Source organism: Equus przewalskii, chromosome 3, assembly GCF_037783145.1.
Source record: "Equus przewalskii isolate Varuska chromosome 3, EquPr2, whole genome shotgun sequence".
Lineage (NCBI taxonomy): Eukaryota > Metazoa > Chordata > Mammalia > Perissodactyla > Equidae > Equus > Equus przewalskii.
In genome coordinates, this window is record NC_091833.1 from 25,981,327 (window position 1) to 26,001,953 (window position 20,627).

Consider the following 20,627-nt stretch of genomic DNA (forward strand, 5'->3'; position numbering starts at 1 on the left):
CGAAGAAAATACTTTATAATCATGAAAACTGAAGATATGGGTTTAAATTATGGCCAAATATCAGTAATTATTCGAGAAAAAAAATGTTGTAACTAAAAAAAGAGTCTGATCCTTCACATGCAGAAGACCCTGGCTTCTCATTCCACATATTTTTAATACAAAACTAAGAGCAAGTCCTTTCGTGGGATTCACACATTCTGAAAAGCTTCATTCCTCTGCCCACATTGACCAGGCAACTCATTCCCCACGGCTTCCTCTTCCATCCACTCCTTCTGGAGTCAGTGGAGTCCAATAAGACCCAAATAACACATGAAATGACCACTTATGTGTATTTAGAGTGCTCTCATGCTGCTCCTCTTGAGTTGTCCTTATAATCCTGTGTGCAAGACTGGAACAGTTAGCCCTGTTGTAGAGTACGAGTATGAGATTTGGTGAAGGCCCAAGAACGCAGAGCTATGTAAGTGAGGATCGCTACTGCAGAACCTATATTCCAGTCCCACCTACGTCAAATTTCCCATGAAAGACAAAGTGAAGAGAAATCAGGTGCATTACTGTAGGGCTCTGCGGTAGCTGTGTTTTTGATCTGCCCAGCCTGTTTTCATATCTCCCTTGCCCATCAATCCTTAGTAAACTTCCCAGTTACATGTGTCCATAGAATTGTTTTTGCTTAAGCCAGTCTGAATTGGGTCTCTGTCTCTTGTAATCAAAGGAAACTTAACATCGAATGCATTAACTCCAACATCTTTGACTTTCCGCAATCACTCCTTTTGAGGTTCCTGTCATAGATCCCAGTGTTGTTTTTCCTGTCTAGGAAGCAAATTCACAGAAATTGTAAAGAATATTATGGAGGTAGGGGAAATAGAATACTATTCTATCTTGTGCCTGGAGAATTCTAGGCCATATTAAGTTCAGAAGACCCCTAGGAGTAACATTAAGAGAAAACGATAAAACAGATGACAAAGTGGAAAATGACTGCCAAAGAATTCTGTCCTTTTCTCTCTCTACTCGAGGCAATCTGATGAAATTCATTAACTTAGACTTTCAGCTAATAACACATCAGGAGATAAACTCACTGATGAACTTTTTCATTTGGAACATAAGGCCATGGATGTTTGTAGGGCATGCAACACCGTTAAATTAACACTTATGCTCTGCTGGTAGGGAGAAAATAAAGCTGTGTTTCTTGGACTAAACTCATCAAATAAATTCTCTTGGCTCAGAGTACTCAGACCTCAGGGATAGCTAAAAGCAAACAATTAGATTATCTTGATCTATTCACATTTTGCAGTTAATTGTTCCATATAAAATTTCCCTTCTCCAGCTATGCAGTTGAATCTTGGCTATGTTAATGAGAAATGAACTGTGCTGTCTATTATTTATTTCTCAAATGATCCTCAATTACTCTAAGGTTTGATCAATAAAAATCAAATCATTAAGGGGCCAACATATTAAAAAAGCAATTCCAAAAACACTTGGATTATAGAATTCTGTTGTCACATTTAAAACCCAAAGGAAGGAATCCACCCAGCCACCACCAGCACTTCCACAAAAACTCCTACTCCAAAGAAGATAAAAAGGAATGGTACCAGCCTGATTTTTGAGAACCTGGTAGCTGGAAGAACAAGGATTAGGTCAATATGATAATGGTTCCAACAAGGATAGCATAAAATCAGAGTTACTACCACCACTTTTGAAGGCTTACCGGTACTGTTCTAAAGCAGAGATCCGCAAACATTTTGGCCCAAGGTCTGTTCTTTCAAACAGTTTCATTAGAACACAGCCATGCCCATTCATTTACGTATTGCCTGTGGCTGCTTTTGCTCTACATTGATAAGAGCTGAGCAGGGCCAGAGACCCATGATCTACAGCACCCAAAATACTTACTCTCTGATCCTCTATTGAAAGTTTCCTGAGGGGCTGGCCCCGTGGCTGAGTGGTTAAGTTCGTGCGCTCCAATTCGGTGGCCCAGGGTTTTGCCGGTTCGAATCCTGGGCATGAACATGGCACCACTCATCAAGCCATGCTGAGGCAGCATCCCACATGCCACAACTAGAAGGACCCACAACTGAAAATACACAACTAAGTACCGGGGAGCTTTGGGGAGAAAAGGGAAAAATAAAATCTTTTAAAAAAATTAAAAGAAAGAAAGAAAGAAAGAAAGTTTGCTGAACCCTGGTCTGAATGCTCTTCCAGCATTTTCCAATTTAACCCTCACTAAGACTATGAGTAGGTTAATACTACTTCCATTCCCACTTTACGGATGAGGAAACTGAAACCCAGAGAGGACTAAGCAACTTCTCCAAGGAAAGCTGGGGCTCAATCCATTTCTAATCCTAAAATTTATATTCTTAACGAATTTACAATGCTGTCTCCCTAATGCCTACAATACTATTGTCCTTCCTTACCATGAGTGCCCTCTAAAATCTGTAAAATCTGCTGCCCAGGCAAGAAAAGTAGCTCTGGGGACTGGGGTAGGAGCCCTAAAGTGTACATTTGAAGCCAGAAGATTTGAGGTTTACTGTAAATATTCAATAAGATTACCTTTCGACTTTGTTATGGAAAGAAGTTAATCTTATCAATTTGCTGTTTTCTTGTTTAACTTGAGGGTGACTCAAGGGTCAAAAGGATTTATGAGCTTGTTTTACAGAAGAAAATGAATACCTTCAAGGATCACCAGATAATTGGCCCCCAGCTGCCATTGAAACCCAGAAGTCAGACTGCCCAGGTGCTTATCTGGAGTGAAAGAAACACAGATTACCCCTTTGTTTCTCCAGAACTCCTCCTGCCAAGTCTCTTAGCTCTATAAAAGCCCATGCTTTCTCCTCTTGTTACAGCAGATTTGAGAGAACCTGTCCTCCTGTCTTCTCATTTTGGTCAATTCAAATAAAACTTTCTTCATCTCCAAGCACTGGAGTCTCAGTGATTGGCTTGTTGCACATTGGGCACATGAATTTGAGATTAAGAGGTTTGGTATGAGATTGAGGGGGAGGGTGCAGGAGGAGTTAGGGGAAAGACCCTGCTCTATCATGCATTATATAAATATCAGTCAGCAATCAGAGACATCACCCACAAAATTAAGACTTCTCATTCCAAATTTTCTCTTTCCTTTCTCCTCCTAACCTCTGATGATCGTTAATAATTCAGGAAAAATTCAGGGATTTCCCTATACATTCTGACAAGAGATTTTCATATATTGAGGTATGTGGGGTAACTATTTGAGTTCAAAACTGATTTGGCTTGAACTAAATAAGCCTGACTTATAGACTATCAAACATACATTGTACATCTGCTTTAACCATAGAGGTAAAGAATGCACTCTCTTAAGACAAGAATGCATACTTCCCCTCCTATGCCCTATTGGCAATGCCCATGTTAGTCCCTTTCCTGACACCAGGATCATGTTGACCTGCTAATTTGTGACTAAATACCTCTTTGAAACTTTGATGGAAATGTATCCTAGGTGTGTTTAACGTATGTTCTTTGTTTTAAAAAGATATAAGACTGTACTGAAAATCATGCTTCTCCAGAATGCTTTCTTCCTTTCTGGAAAAGGGCTTCTGGGATTATAATCCTCACTCTGGCTCAAGTAAAACTCACCTATCTCTCTTGTCTATAGAATGGTTATTGGTTATTTTGTGTCAACAATTCCATGCCATAGAACAACACAACACAAAACAACACCAGAAAGAAGCTTGCTCATACAGCTTTTGGCCATTTAGAACTTGCAGGAACTCTGTGGCAAGCTTGTATTTCAGGTTATCCCATTTCATCTAGGACCATAAAACCAACAGTGCATGAAGACCAACAACAGACAACTTGGCTGTTTGAAGAAATCAGTCATTTTCATGACAGCTTGAGAATGACAGGAGCTTCGTGTAGGTTAGTTCTGATCTTCACCACCACCTACAGCATCAGTACAACTATCCCCACCCACTACAGGTGAGATCTCCAAAGCCGCAACCTGGTGAGGGATAAAGGACAAGGTCTCCCTCTGTGGCACCTATTTGGCTCCTGTTACCAGTGCTGTTCCATTTGAGTACTGGATCTGCAATTTCTCTTCCCATTGTAGTCCAGTCCCTGCTTCTTGGGCTTGCTGAATGCCCTTGGCTTCTCTGATTTGACTCTTTGGGAGCTCTTTAGAGCTGGGTCATGCTCAGTCCTCTACCCACAGATAGGAAGAGGATGCTTTTTACTTCTCTGCCCTCTTAGCCCTCATACTCTGCAGAGGACTGTCTCTGCCCCTCAGCATTTGGACTGTCACTCTACCTCAGAGGGTACCTCTAAGAGGAATCAGAATCTGCGTAGTAACAAGATCCCTGGTGATTCTTGTGCATCTGGAAGTTTGAGAACTACTGCTCTGTTTTACTCTTCCCTAGTAATTATCATCTGTAACTTTTGTCCTAAAATACACGTTGTCTGGTATACTAGGTTCTTATTGCTGCTGTAACAAATTATCACTAATTCAGTGGCTTAAAACAACACAATTTATTCTCTTGAACTTCTGGAGGCCAGAAGTCAAAAGCACTTTCCTGGGCTGAAACCAAAGTGTTGGCAGGGCCATGCTTCCTCCAGAGGATCTCAGGGAAAACCTCTTCCATTGCCATTTCCAGTTTCTAGAACTGTAATCCTTAGCTTATGGCTCCCTTCTCCATCTTTAAAACCAGCAGTGTAGCATCTTACTTCAGTCTTCACATGACCTTGTGCCTCTCTATCTGCTGCCTTTTGCAAGGACTCTCATGGTTACATTTAGGGCCCAGTCAGATAATCCAGGATAATCTCTATATTTGAAAATCCTTAACTTAATCACAGCTGCAAAGTTCCTTTTGCCATATAAGGTAACATTCACAGGTTCCAGAGGTTAGGACCTGGCTATTTTGGGAGACAATTACATAGCCTACCATACCAGGGTCTCTAATTTGGCACTTAGTAGGTCTTTAATAAAAGTTGGTTGACATTTTTATCCATTTAGTGGATGTCACAATTAGTATATGCCCACCTGGAGATGCCTGCATGGAGACAGGCAACTAAATAGACTATAATTTATCATAATTGAGTATTAATGAACATATCCCTGAAGTTCATATGTTTTCAAGAGAAGAAGTAATTAACCTTGGCAGCTTCACAAAAACGGTGAACTGAGTCCTGGAAAATGAATGGAAATTTAGCAGGTGACCGAGACAAGGAGAGACATTCCAAGCAGAGGGAGCATCATTTGAACAAGTGTGGAGACATGAAACCCCAAAGCCCATTCAAGGAGCTGTGAGTTTTCAGGGAAAGAGAGTGTACGTATGAAGCCAGGAGATCAGAAGATGAAGCAAAGGGAGTCAGTAAGGATCACATTAGCAAGGGCATTGACTACCTCACCAAGGAAATTGGTATCCATCCAGATAACAGGCAATCATTAAAGGGTTACAATCAGGAGATCAACAAGATCAGAGCATCATGGAAGAAAGGTTACACTGCTGACAGTGTGGAGGTTCTTTTGTAAAAACTCAGCACAATTAAATTAACTTTTCAGTTCATGGTAGGCGTTTGAATAAATATCTGCTCAATGTCTCTCATATGTACCATCACGCTTGAACTGCTGTGGAAAAAGGGACCCAGAATAACAAGATGTTCTGTTCCAAGCAGATGCCACTCTGATCTGAGCTGGGGGCACAGCTGTTCAGGGGTAATCAACATGCCATTTGCTGTTTCAGTCCTTTTTAAATAGAGAGGGGACGCCAGGTATTAAATGGCAAGAGAGCTCTTGGCATGGAGTGCCTGGAAGGCACCTTGATTCCTTCAAAACAAGCTTAGCCTGTTCTCTACTTAGATTCAGAAGGTAGGTGCCAGTCTTATTCGTCTGTCTTTTGAATGGGCATCTCCATGCGGTTCTGATGGTCAGCAGGATTAAGGAGCACCGGCCTGGCCACTGTAGCTGTCCTTTGATAATCCAAGATTGGTGGATCATATGGTTCAACGGAGGTAGACAGCCATGGATATTCCCGGCTTATCTGGAGATGGACATGGAGATAAAGAAGATGATGATAATGACCATTCGATCACTTACTATGTGCCTGGCACTCGCCTTACCTAAATTACCTCTAACCTTTACAACAGTGTTCCTAAAACATTTGATTATCACCCACAGTAAGAAATTCACTTTATATTGCAATGCATCACACACATACATACGTGTAAACCTTCCATCAAACTACACACTGCGTGTAATGCACTATAGCATTTTCTATTCCATTCTGTTCTATTTTATTTCATTTTTAAATGTCACTTATCATGCACTAAAGTGATTTAATGATCTGCAGTTCAAGAGTAAAATATGAGTATGGTTGTCCCCACTATCCTAGCAAACAGTCAAGGGTGAGATGGATTAAGTGACAAGACCAGGGCAACCCAGATCCCAGTCTGGTGCAAACTGCATGCTCTCCCCATCATGTCATCCTGCATCTCAAGTCACAGAGCCTCTGCCATTGGGACAAATGCCTCCGTGCAGCAGAGAAGTGATGAGAACAACCACAGTAATGACATAAAAAATAAAAATAGCTAACACCTTTTAAGCTTTGACAACATGATAGCCATTGTGCTAAGTGTAAGTGTAACATGCTACCTAATTTAAGTGACAGAGAAATAGCACCAGAGAGACAATATACTAACGGAACACATACTGAACCGAGCACTGGAAATTTTGCATTTGCTCGGCTCTCGTTCCTGACTCCTACTAACCAGTCCCCGTCTCAGATTACTCAACTGTGTCTGGAGAGCAATGTCTCATTTGATGCAGCTAACAGCCTCTGTCCCTCCTGTTAGTTATATTAAGGATCAAAAGTGCTAAAATCCTTTGTAAACTGTACAAATGTCAGTTCTTTACTTGTTTATCATTCTTGAAAGGCCCACTTTGCAAAGAAGTTGGGAAAACGCAAAGCCCTCAGCTTTGTCCTTTCATCAAAGAAAGCAAATATGAAAGTCATGGTGTTCCTTGCTTCAGAAAAAAGGGCCTGACACAATAGGACATTTTGCCAAAAAAGAAATCTTGTTTCTTGCCAATAAAAATAATGCAAGTGTCTGGTCATCTAGCTGACATGTACCCTTCCAGCAGGGGTTTGTCCCTTCCAGTCCACTTGGAATGTCAATGCTGGGCCCTGGAAGCCCATTCCCACCACCACTCACCCAGCAAAGACACGAATATTGGACACAAAGTGCTCTCAGCCTGGGAAAGTTTCTCTGTCTATTCACGTAACTTCTGCCTGTTCTTAGCTTTCCCAGCAAGCAGTTTGCTCATGAAAACTGGAGGACAAGGGGGCAAAAGACACATGTGGCAGGTGGCTTTGGAGTGAGAAATCTAGAGTCCAGTATCAGAAAGGTCTCTACAGAATCTTGAAGAATCGGCCAGATGGACACAAAGCAGAAACCCTGCCTCCAGCGCTGGCCAGGATCAGCATGCACAGGAAGAACTAAACAGGACTATTCAGTTGTGTGCCTACACTGTCCTCCCACCTTTGTCCACACTGCTCCTTCTCTTGTAATGTCTGCCCCATGCAACCAGCTCATCCAAATCCAGGCCATCCTTCAATGCTGCCTTCACTCTTATGACACCAACCTTGGATCTTTCTCTTTCCCTCTTTCTCTTTCTTTGGTTCCCATAGCACTTTTGTGGTACTTTAACTCAATTCAACAGAAATATAGGTTCCAAGATTGCAACGTATGAAATTATTTAGGAAACATGATTGTATAAAGAAAAGAGTGTGGACTCAAACCTCACTCTGCCTCTTAGGAGCTGTGTAAGCAAATCCTTTAACTACCATCCCTGGGGAAAAGCTGGAATCTGGGGCCACAGTGCTAGGTTTTAATCCTGGTTCTAGCACGAAGCAGCTCATAGCATGCAGCACGTTTGGGCAAGTCACTAACCTTTCTAAGTCTCAACATCCACATCTGTAAATTGAGATGATAGTACCTTCTTCCTGGTGTAGTTGTGAGGAGTGGTGCATTAATAGGCAGGACAACACCTTTGCCATCCGAGGGTCAGTTTCACCATCTCAGGACCATTGAGGGTTAAGGAAGGGCTGTGTAGGAGGTCCCTAGGCTGTCCACGGCAATATGAGTGGCTGAATATCTGTTATCCCTGTTCTTGGCTGGGGAAAAGGGAAACTCTCATTTCTTCTTGCTCATTCTTGGGGGCTCTCTCTGCCTAATGATGTGCTTGGTACATAGTAGGCTCTTGGTCAGTCTTTGTGAAGAGCAGAACGGCACTCCAGGAGTGGGTTAACCAAGATCAGGCCAGACCTAATCTCCTAAAGTGGGTTCCAGGAGGGCAGAGGAGGTCACAGAAGTCAACCTACAGCTGGTGAGGAGTGTTCAGGAGGTGTGAGGCAGGGGCACTACAACTAGAGTTTAGCAGGTTGAATCTGCCCTCACGTCTCCCTGAATTCATTCATTCATTCACTCGTGATTGAGGCCACTCCTTCCCTTTTCTGAGTTTATTAAACCTAAGGAAAAATTTTGTCTTTAACATCTCCCTCTGGAACACAAACTTGGCCAGATTCAAAGGCCTTCATTCCAGCATCCCAAAAAACCAGAGTCATGAGGACTGACCACTCTCGCCAGACAGACTGCAGGGCAATGAGCAGGACCAGAGCTGACGCGGCATTTCCTCTGCACACAGTGCAACCAGGCCGGTCCTGTGGAAAAACACTGGGCACAGGGCCAGGTTCCTGCCCTCTGGCCTCAGTTCTCACACTTGCTGTGTGCCTGTGGGTGTGTCTCTTTCCCTCTCTGGGTGGATGATGGTGCATACTTGTTTATACGTAAATATGACACTGCTATGAACAGAGCCCCCACACCCTGCTGACTGCTTTGCATTCACCATCGCATTTAATCTTCACAACCACTCTGTGTTGGGATTTGAACCAGAGCTAGTCTGACTCCAGATGCCATGCTTTCCAACTCTGACGGTTTCTCAAAAGCCAGTCGGCTTGTGTACCATCTCCATGATTTTTGCTACAGCTATGTTCCATCTCTACTATTATTTTCAAACTTAAATACACTTATCTTAAGGGGAAAATATATTTCACTACCATGAAAGGAAAACCAATATCACTTGCCACAAAGAGAAGACAAACTCGAAATGAGAGACAAAACAATGCTATAAAATTCTAGCCAGATATTAATGCTTGCCAGTACGAGCCCCAGGCTCATCAGAAAACAGATGACACCCTCACATGGGGAAACTGAGGAGAGTTTAATGGAGAGACTATTAACAAAGGTGTGGGCAGGGTTGGGGGAAATTAACAAAGGACCGGCAACAGTAGGGAGCAATTACCCACTAGGGTAGGCTTGACAGATTTAGCAAATAAAAACACAGGATGTCCAGTTAAATTTTAATTTCAGAAAACAACAATTTTTTTAGTATAATTATGTTCCATGCAGTATGTGGTACCTACTCACACTAAAAGTATGAGTTTCTCAGAAATTCAAACTTAGCTGGATGTCCTGTATTTTTCTGGCAACATTACCTTAAGAGGGAAAGAGTAGGAAGGGAAGTGGTTGTTGGAATCCACAGGGAGAGCGATATCTGTAAAAGGGCTGCCTAGCGGGAGTGTTAGCCTTCATCAGAGGAACCTCACCAAATGGGGCAGGGAAGGAGCTGGGGGAAGAAAGGATTCTGAACTCCCTCTCCTTCTCCAGCCTTCCAATCCCCTGCTGGTATTTCCCATCAGTATTAGAACACTCCAAAAACTAGTGGGCAAGTGAGACTGTTGATGGCTTCCAATGGTTTCCATGGAGATCAGCCTCCCAGGGCACAGAGCTGGGTGGCGAAAGGAGGAGAGTAGACCTGGAGCTCAAACAGAAGATACCCAGCACACCTCCAGGGCATCTGAGCCCAAAGTCTAATCTCTTTCTGATAAAAGAAAAAATTAGCAAGATTTAGAGAGGTGTCAAATATTTGCTAGCACTCAACCTGATACTTTCTCCTTAACTTGGTCAGAAGGTTTGGAAAAGAAGGGGAAAAAGGAAAAACAGCTTTCTCATGAAATGCCCAGTGTTATTTAATGTCCTGGCAATGTACCACCTAACATTATCTTGTGGGTGCCCCACACTTTGGGAACCCCTGCAGTGAGGTCAAACACGGCAGGGCCAGGACTGGGGTCAGGAGGGTGAAGCATTCACCTCGGATGCAAAACTTAAACAGATGCCAAGAGAGGTATCAAAATAATATTCTAGTGAATGATTTCTAGAAATCAAAAAGAATGCAAAAATCCATGGTGACCAAAACGTCAATATTTTAAACAAAGACAGGATCCACCCATGCATTCCCACAACTCAGCCTCACTTGGCTCACTCTAATCCAGGACCTGCTACTCCAGGTAGTGTCTGCCCTGGGTGGGTGTGTTAGTCCTTGTACTACCTTCCACATGTAAAGGGTCCTCTTTAATTCCCAAAACATTATTAGCATCTTATCTGAAGTTACCAACCCATCCTTAAGGAAGCCAGGAAAGGGAAAGTCATTCCTATTTTATAGCTATAGAGCAGTGGTTTTAATCAAAGAGATGTGGGTTCAAATTCTTTATCTGCCCTTTACAAGTGTGTGACCCGGGGCTGACCCCGTGGCCAAATGGTTAAGTTCACGCACTCCACTTCTGCAGCCCAGGGTTTCGCTGGTTCAAATCCTGGGCACGGACATGGCACCACTCATCAAGCCATGCTGAGGCAGTATCCCACATGCCACAACTAGAAGGACCCACAACTAAAAATACACAAGTATGTACCAGGAGCCTTTGGGGAGAAAAAGGAAAAATAAAATCCTTAAAAAAAAAAAAAGAAGTGTGTGACCTAGGGCGATTTGCAAATTTACCTTTCCTTTCTTATCCATGGAAGGAGCTAAGGGAAAGTACGCTGAGGGTTTAAACAATCATTTTCCACCAAATGCTCAGAGAAGCTCACAAGAGAGGGAGGGGGGCAGCCAATTTTCAGAGAGAAGCCAAGAGAAAATCCACACTGCCCCAGACACCAAGAAAATGGCAGCCTGGGTTCCAGACTTCTACCTTGTTCAGCTTCCCCATCTGCCCTTGGTGTCCTTTCAAACACTACCTCACTTTTTCTTCTCTCTCTCTCTTTTTTTTTTTTTTTTGAGGAAGATTAGCCCTGAGCTAACATCTGCCACTGATTCTCCTCTTTTTTTTGTTTTTTTAACTGAGGAAGACTGGCCCTGAGCTAACATCCATTTCATTTCCATCTTCCTCTGCTTTTATGTGTGGGACTCCTGCCACAGCGTGGCTTGACAAGCCGTGCATAGGTCCGCACCTGGGATCTAAACCATCAAACCCCAGGCCGGCGAAGGGGAGCCTGTGAACTTAACTGCTGCACCACTGGACCAGCCCCTTGCTTTTTCTTTAAGCTCATTGTTACAGATTTTCTTTGGGGCCAGCTCAGTGGCAGCCCATGCTGTGGCAGACGTCCCACATATAAAGTAGAGGAAGATGGCCACGGATGTTAGCTCAGGGCCAGTCTTCCTTAGCAAAAAAGAGGAGGATTGGTGGCAGATGTTAGCTCAGGGCTAATTGTCCTCAAAAAAAAAAAAATTGAAAAAGAAAAAAAAGATTTTCTTTTACTTTTAGCTGAAGAAAGTAATGAAAAAGCAAAAACCACTTTTGTAGCCAATCTAATTAATTCTCCTACAGCTCTTCTTGGAGTTCTTATTGCTTCTCCTCCTAGTTGGAGTGAATTTCCCCATCTCCCAACCAAGAGGTGAAATTAAATTATGTAATTGACAAAATATGCCAAATAAATATCCACTACTGCTTCATCCACTTATTCAAAATCACTCCTGGATATTCACAGGTTTACAGGTAGACTCTAAAGCAGATACCACTTTGGTCTGCTCTGTACTTCCTGAGCTTTGAACAGAACAACAAAACACACTGAAGTATATTTTTTCAACTCGCCACAATTGTGATTTCTGTGATCATGAACTTACCGTGGGTTCGGTTATTTTGAGAAGTGGTACTCTTTCGAGAATATGGTCTGGGGATTTGTGAGTGAGACACAGGGTACAAATGCCAGTGTTGCCATTTATTTGCTGTGTGGTCTTGGGCAAGAAGCTTAGCCTCTCTGGATCTTGCAAATTTGAAATGTATAACGTAGGAAAAATATCTTCCTGGTAGGAATTCTTTAAGGATCAAATAAGATAGTATATATGAAGGAGTGATGAATTTAGTTCCAATATACAGGGTGCAGGAAATATCACATTTGTTTCTCTGAATAGAAGTTAACCTATGAACAGCCTTCTGCATCTCAGTTACAAACAAATAAGTAAATACATAGAGGAAAAATCTATGCTGATTCCCCATCCCACTAGGACGGCAGAAAATGCAATGATGCGACTCCCTCCAACTTGTGAAGGCTCTAGAGGTCTTCCAAAGAGAAGAGAATTCCCTCAGGGGGCTCTTGGTCCTCACTGATACATTCCTTGAAGGAGGATTTCTCTATTGCTTCCGTGCCTGTGTGAGTGCTGAGGCTGAGGGTGCTGGTACCTGGGTCTCAGCCCCCCTATGAGCTTCCTCCCCATGGCCATTGTCTTCTGTATGTGTCACCTCTCTGGTGCACGGGGAGGGAGAGGGGGAGAGTCTCCATCACTCGGGGAAGGCTCAGCCCTCTCTCCATCTCGGGAAAGGTTTTCAACATCCATCTAGGAGCTGGCTGCTTCTACGTTCCCAATCTCCCACCTGCAGAGCCCTCCCTTTCCCTTGGGGACATTTCAACTCCACGCAAGTGTGCGGGCCAGAGATCATAATCTCACAGCCCACAGTGTATTTCATTCTCTTTTAAAAATTGAATTAGTTGTCAAAGTTTAAAAACTGGACAGGAATAAACTTTGGTACATTCACGTGATGGATTACTGGGCAGCTGTAAAAAGAAATAAGGAATATTTCTATGAACTGATTACAGAGTATTTTCCAGGAGAGATTGCTAAGTGCAAAAAGCAAAGTGCAAAAAGGCATATATAGAATGTTACCTTTTGTGTTAGAAGAGAAAAAAGAAAACGTACATATATATGAACTAATCTTTCCACAGAGAAACACAAAGGATAAGCCAGAAGACAGTGACCTTGGTTACCTACAAGGGGCAGGGAGGAGGGACAGGGTGGAAGAGATGCAGGAGGGAGTAACGCTTCTCTGAGTGTACTTTTTGGTATAGTTTTGACCTTTGGAAGCATGTTAAATGCTCCACATATTCAAAAAATAAAGTCAACAAGGATGAGAAGGGAGGAGAGGTACAATCCAATATTAACCGTCAGTTGGTCACTTACACACTCAGGGTCAATGTGAGACAAGGCTTGACAGGGGCCAAACAATCCAGTATCATGGGATTGAGTTATACCATCCAACCCATACCAACCCTCGGACCACTGGCTTCCCTATTTCTACAAGTTGGCACCAATTCTCCAAGCAACTGAGTAGAGATGGGACCTTCCATTTAAGCATTTAAGGTCACGCCTTAGCACTACCTACTATGCAGTGGGAAGGTTAAAAAAAGACTTTCCTCCTTGGAATTCTCTCTCTCCCTTTCCTCCATTGCCCTTAGTATCTCTAATCCTTTAGCTCTCCCCACCCTGGGGTGAACGAAGTTCTACTTCCCATTCATTCATTCATTCCCTGAGTTTCTTCTGGGTGGGCTCACTGGGACTGGAGATGCAGGTTCCTCTTGGACTCGGCTAGTGAAGCATTTCCCAGGCAGCCAGCTCTACACTGCCGTGCACAACCTTACCTCCGTGCTGTTCCAGAAGAAGCTGCCTCTTTCTCCATCCTGGTCCTATTACCAAATACTGTCTATTTTCCTAGAGTTGGGACACTCCCTGTCCCAGGAAGAGAGGCAATGGGAGGGGGAAATAATCCCACCCCAAGGGTAAATATTTGTTAGGTGTTTAAAATCTGATAGACTAAACTCTTGCTTGTTTTGCTTCCCCTGAAAAGGAAGCTCAGCCTCTCCAAGCCAATTTGAGGACAGAGCTCTGGGAAATGAAAATCAACGGGAAAAGAGTCCTCCAGAATATCCTTTGGGACCTGAGTGACAGCTGGCGTGATGAACACATATGGGTTTTGGAACCAGCCGAGCTGGGTTGTACTCAGCTTTTCCACTTTCTAGAGGGTGTGCCTCAGTGTCTTGTAAATGGGAGTAAGATTAAGATAAAAGTACTTTCAACCTCATGGGATATTGTGTCAATTAATGAGATGACATATATAAAAACATCATACACCAGATAGTTGTTCATTCACTTATTAAAAATTTCTTCCTTTTTCTGGAAGGGCTGGAAGGGAAGATGTATACTGGCATATTTTTTTCCTTAAAAGAAGATCATTTAAAAATGTTTAAGTATAAAAGCAATATATGTTCATTGGAAAAAACTAGGAAGCACAGATATGTACAAAGAATAAAATTTTCAGAATATTCATAAAATCATCAACCAGAGATAATCACCGTTTAGACCCTCTTTATCTTTTCAGATCTTCTTAAAACCAAGTATTATGTATACACATTGGTGTCACTTAGTGTGTTTTGCAATCTGCTTAAAATATACTTTCATTGAAAATATTTTCAAAGATCTCATGATTTTTAGTTTCATGGATATGAAAAACCAATCTCCTATCCTGACTCTTGTTGTAGAAGTTTAGATTTCCAGGTTGGGAGCATAATAATTAATGCTGCTGTGAGAATGCTTGGAGCTGAAATAGTTGCATGCATCTTCAATAATTTCCTGAATATATCTTTCTAAAAAGGGAATGGCTGAGTCAAAAGTTTACATCTTCTAAAGGCTTTTGTTACATATGCACAAATTCTTCTCTCACGTGTTTGTACCACTTTATACTTCCCAAAACACTCCATGTGGGTCCGTGGCCCTCTACCTACAATCATACTGAATTGTAGCATTCAGAGACACACAAACACACTCACACACTTTCACTGGCAAATGGAAGGAGGTCAGTATTCACATTTGTATTTATTTGAGCTTATTTTTTCAGATGCTTTTTGCTCACCAACTGGAACATTCTTAAATAAATCACTGCCCTGTCCAGATTGTCTGTGTTGGGCCTTTTCCATGAGTAGGGATGGTCCTCTCATTGAGCTGAAATGACTTTCACTTCCGAGCATATCCCTTTCCGTGAAATCCCAAGTTAATACCCAGATGCCCAAAAATACAGATGGAAAAATCCTGACTACATTATGCAGTCCATCTGTTTCCAACACTCTTCTTATGGGAATAATTTTATTTTTACATAATTAGAGAAAATTTGGTAAAGTAAATTTACCTAGGACCCTAGAATTTTTTATTAAAAATACTGAAATCTTCATTTTCCCCCAAAGAAGATCTCATGTGTTAAGCGAAGTCAGTGAGAGCTGCTGGTCAAGGGTCATGATTAACAGATTTCCTCTGAGTTTTATTTCCAGGGCGAGGACTGCAGAACATTCAGTATTCTTATAAATACCTTGGTCTCTTTTGACTTTATACCCATGTGTTCTTTCTTTAAACCATAGCTGTGTTTCCTGGGATCCTCTCCCAAATAAACTGCTTGGACTCAAATCCTAGCCTCAGGGTCTGCTTTAGGGGGAACCTTGACTAAGACCCCTGCGCATCAGTCAGCATTGTACCTTGACCTGCTTTGCCAGTGTGTTAGGGACGGGCAGGGATGCAGGCATTCACTCGCACACCTACCATGCAATTAGATTGATTTCCCTACTCCATAAGCTAAGCGTACAGGAAGCTATTGGGAGAGTGATTGCTAGCCAGAGAAGGAGGCGGACGTGGCATGCTTGGAGCAGTTCCTCCAGGCCCCAGAGCCCTTCACAGTGCGCAGTTGCTGACGATGCCCTCCACACAGCGTGGGTTTGCTCTGCCACCGCTCTTGTGTCCTCAAGCTTGTATGACCATGCCAGAAGAACTTACCCTTACAATCCACATACTGCTGTTGAAGCAAATGTTGCAAACATCTGGTTCTCCTGGTTCCTGAATGACACTCAACGTCACCAGAGAGCACAACCTCCTCTGGGTAGAGGGGGAATGGGGTCCGTGCCCAGGAGTCCCTAAACAACATCCTTGCCTCTACCTCTCCAGGACCATAGAAAGCTCTTTCTCTGTAGTAAGAGCCCGTTGAGGAAAGAAGGACTGACCCTCATGAGGGCAGCCTAAGTCATGGGTGACTCACACTGCCTGGAGGTGGGGTCAGAGTTGACATTATCACTAAAGTGCTGGGTGTAGGTGTTGGGGACTCCAGTCTCTATCTTCATTCTCTCTGTCCTGCTTCCCCTGCATCACTGTTATGCTGGTCAAAGCATCGACCCCTCCACGCATCTCATCCTGCAGCCTGCCTTAATGCCACCGTGGGCATGATTGAATTAAATCCTCAAGATTAAAAAAACAAACAAGCAACATTGCTCATGATGACAACTGGATAAGCAGGCTCTCGCCATGCCAAAAGTCAAAATCAATATCTGAGAGACTGTCTCTATTCGGGAAGGCAGTGGTATATAAATTAAAGTATGTTCTTTGATTTTCCCTTCAACAAAATATGAATGGTCTCTAAAACAAAATTGCCCAGGATGATTTAGCAGCCTTCTAAAATCAGCTCCAAATTTATTCAAGTGTCTAGAGTGAGACCTGCATGAAACAGGCTCTGAACTCATCAAAAGGACAAACAGTATTCCAGGTTGGAAACATTCCCCTGGTGTGTGTCATTTCAATAGCTATCATTTCTGATCAATGTCATTTCTGCAGAGAGAGCCCTTGTGCCAGGCCACTGTCAACAGTGACGACTGATGTGACCTCAGCCCCTGGGCTGGAAAGTCCCTTGAGCATCAATTAGTCCGAGTATCTTCTTTTACCAACTGGAACAAGGACATTTCCAAAGTCACACAGGTAGCAAGTCAAAACCACAGGCCTCATCACTTGCAGGATCTAAGGAACCATGGCTTAGAAGAGGATTTCTCAACATGGCCCTATTGTCATTTGGGGCTGGATAATTCTTTGTTGTGGGGGGCTGTTCCGTGCATCGTAGGATGTTTGGCAGCATCCCTTTCCTCTACCCATCAGACGCTTGGAGCACCAATTGTGACAACTAAAAATGTCTCTAGACATTGCTAAATGTCCCCAGGAGGACAAAATACGCCGGCTGAGAATTACTGGCTTAGAGCGAAAATTGCAAGTTGGAGCCACATGGGCTAAATTTGGCTCACAGATATGTTTTGTTCATCCTATATAATACTTGCTAGGATTTTTAAAATTCAGGAGACTTCACATAAAAACCCAGACTCTGGCTTCTTTTGAACCTTTGGAAGACCTGGCAACCCTGAGCACACATTCTTACATGGCAATGATGGATTGAAGTTGAGTTGATTCTTATCCCTTTAGAATGGCCGTCTGCACTCCTGTTTGTCCCAGTCCCCACCACTCTCTATGGTGTCCCACATCAGACCCACTTTATTTGTTTCATAAGCTTCCTGGGCCCCAGTTTAGTATTTAAATCCTCTCAAAACTGTTTGTAGCTTTATTTTCTCTTAAGTAAGTCTCTCAGCTCATTGAGGGCAGGTCATGCCATTTCCATCTTTGTTTCCTCACCTGTTTCTACCCTGAGCAGACACTCAGGAATAGTTATCCATTGATTTGTCTAGAGCGGCTTTTCCCAGAAGATATCCTGCAGAACACCAGTCTTGTGGACTTCACAGGAAAAGGACTGGACGTTAAGCAAATTTGGGTGAAGCTGCATTCTGTATACCCATTTAGAGATTCAAAAGTCAGATTAACACAAGACTCTAAAAAACCCTGCGTTATAGACAGCTGCTTAGGGGCCGGCCCCATGGCTTAGTGGTTAGGTTCGTGTGCTCTGTTTTGGCGGCCCAGGGTTCGGATCCTGGGTGCGGACATGGCACTGCTCATGAGGCCATGCTGAGGTGCGTCCCACATAGCACAACCAGAGGCGATCACAACTAGAATATACAACTATGTGCCAGGGGAATTCGGGGAGAAGGAAAAAAAAAGATTGGCAACAGATGTCAGAGCAGGTGCCAATAAAAAAAAAAGGGTGGCTGCTTAACTGCCCTTGACCTAGAGCGTCCCAAGCAAATTTGACCACAGAACTCCCTTTTACCTTAGCATCAGTCAGTACCCCAAGAAACCACTGTTCCACCGAACGTACTTTGGAAAAGGATGGACTAGAACTCTAAACTTTTCGAATTAAACACAGTTGTTTAAATATTAAGTGCTATGACAAAGGCAGTTACAAGGTATAAACATGTACAGAGTAATTTTTCCAACCATCGACATTTATTTGGATTACCTCTTTTAAATTTCCCCCACAAATTTGAGAAGTAGGTGTGATCTAATCTTATAGATTAGAAAATAAAGCATCAGCAAGATTAAGGAACTTGCCCATAGTTACACAGCTAGAATAGGTAAAGTCAGGATTGGAACACAGCCCATCCGACCCTACGGCCTATGCACTTATCCTCTGTCTACATTGTCCTGCCTTCCCAGGACATTGTGCCATGTCGTTTATGTGTCTGTCTCCCCCACAGGACATGTTCCAGGCCTTACTCTTGAAAGGAGCAGAAAGGGAGTTATTGTCTATTCATCAACTGCTATGCATGGGAAATAATACTTGAAAGAGTTTGGCATGGTATCTCATACAGTTTTTCACACGATGCCTAAAAATTAGGTCTTCTGATTCTCTAATTTGGGCAACTCTGTTAACCTCTTGGAACCTAAAAGCTACAGAGTCAGTAAGTGGAAAACTGAGATCTGAAAAAGTTCTGGAAACAAGGTACGTGTTCCTTCTATTTTGCTTATTGTAGGGTAAGAATACAGGAACTGGTGGGATAGATGGATGGGTAGATGGATGGATGGATGGATGAATGGGGAGATGGATGGACATATGATAGAAGGACATTATTTCTTGTCTGCTTTGTGTAAAACTCCCTACAAAACTTTATGAAGAGGAGAAGCATACCAAAAGGAATAGGGTAGGATACCTGCTCCGGAAGAGCTTTTCCCTGTCTCCTAAGGTTTGAGCCTTCTACTCTAAGAGCAGGTTTGGCAAAATGTGCCCTTCTTATATTGAGCATTTTCAGTTTACATCAAGATCTTATAGCTTTACACAGTCACTAATCTGAGAAAGTCCCAACCAACTGGATATGGGCCAATAGAATAATAAAGGAAACAAAACTTGGAGAGAAATCAGCTCTTAGCCCAAACCAGAGATATCAGAGAAATAAGAGACCGAGTTAGCTGGAGGGTTATTTCATCCTGATTTATAGTATGATGCTCTCAGATTAGGGAAAAACATGGTGTGATGGTGGCAGGGAGTGGGGGATCGGAATTCTCCCCTTTTCTGGTTTCTCTTGGACTTCATCTGAGGAGTAAATGCTTTGTTTACTTCTGAACCTGAATTTTCTATCCCCATCCTATTACCATTATTCACAATGATTTATAACAAAGCACTTTGGGGAAAACACAGCTCTCTGCAGCATTTGAAAGAAGCAGGCAGCATCATTGTGGCGATGATTCATATGAGAAATCATGCAGCATCGCCCTGGGGGAAAACCTTAGACAATAACCAGGGATGGGGTAAAAGAAGTTACTCAAAAATTATCTTTTAGTATGAACAAGACTTCAAAAACATAAACTGCTTGATTTAAATTCCTTACTCAGTCCTATGTGGTATTTTCTTCTCCTCACTTGGCCAACCATGTTTACCAAATGATACTAAATAATCGATAAGCTCATCTCTGCATGGATAACAGCTAGTTATGGATAAAAGAGTGAAGCAGGTGAGCTGTCTCTAATACTATTCATACATGGTCAGGTTCGTAAAGAGCTAAAACGGTCTTCAGTGTCTTATGACTGTCATTTTTGGTCATAGAAAGAGAATTGGGTTTTATCGTTAACATTCATTATAAAATTAGAGTTGAATTTCTATGAAAAGAAAAATCCAATAGGGTGAAAAGGAGTTGTTCAGAGAGCAGCACTGAGTACCAACGATTGGGATCCTTGGATAGCATTGTGCTTTCAAGAGGCATGGGCTAGTCTCCATTCTCCACAAATTCTGTCATTCATTTGTTTCAAGCCCCTCAGTGGCATCTGCTATATACCACAGCTATGCTTCCCAATATTATCTCTCCTCTTCCCGCCACTTATAGAACCCTGACTTCTAAGTGGGACATTGCCCCTTAACTAAGAAAAAACTACATTTCCCAGCATCCTTTGCAGCAGGATGTGGCCATGAGACTAGGCTCTGGCCTTTAAGAGCTAAGTAGATGTATTGTGGCGGACTCCTGAAGCCTCCTTAAAAAGAAGCATGTGAGCCTTTCTCCCCTTCCCACTCATCTCCATCCTGCTACCTGGAATGTGGATGTGAGGGCCGTATCTTGAACAGTGAGAATGAGGACCAATCCTTCATCTAGTTAAGGTACAGAGCTGGAAGGAACTTTGATCCTTGATGACTTTGTGGAGTCTCTATCCTATTCGTATGTATTCTATCTCTTTAAGCCACTTTTCATTTTGAGCTTTTTGTTATTCATAGCTGAATCTAATACTTTACCAATACTTTCATAGTGAAGACTTCCCTGACCCTCCAGACGACATC

General features: G+C 42.7%; 1 protein-coding gene across 4 annotated transcripts in view; it reads left to right on the forward strand.

The window, feature by feature from the left end:
* NUDT7 (nudix hydrolase 7) overlaps positions 1–15,574 on the forward strand; it is a 39,163-nt gene extending 23,589 nt beyond the window's left edge. For 3 of the 4 annotated variants that reach the window (XR_547578.2, XR_011538002.1, XR_011538008.1), the window contains one exon: positions 13,968–15,574. The gene's annotated coding sequence lies outside the window, so the exon portion shown is untranslated. The remainder of the gene's footprint in view (positions 1–13,967) is intronic. The other variant, XR_011537999.1, reaches the window with a different exon arrangement.
* Positions 15,575–20,627: the final 5,053 nt, after the last annotated feature.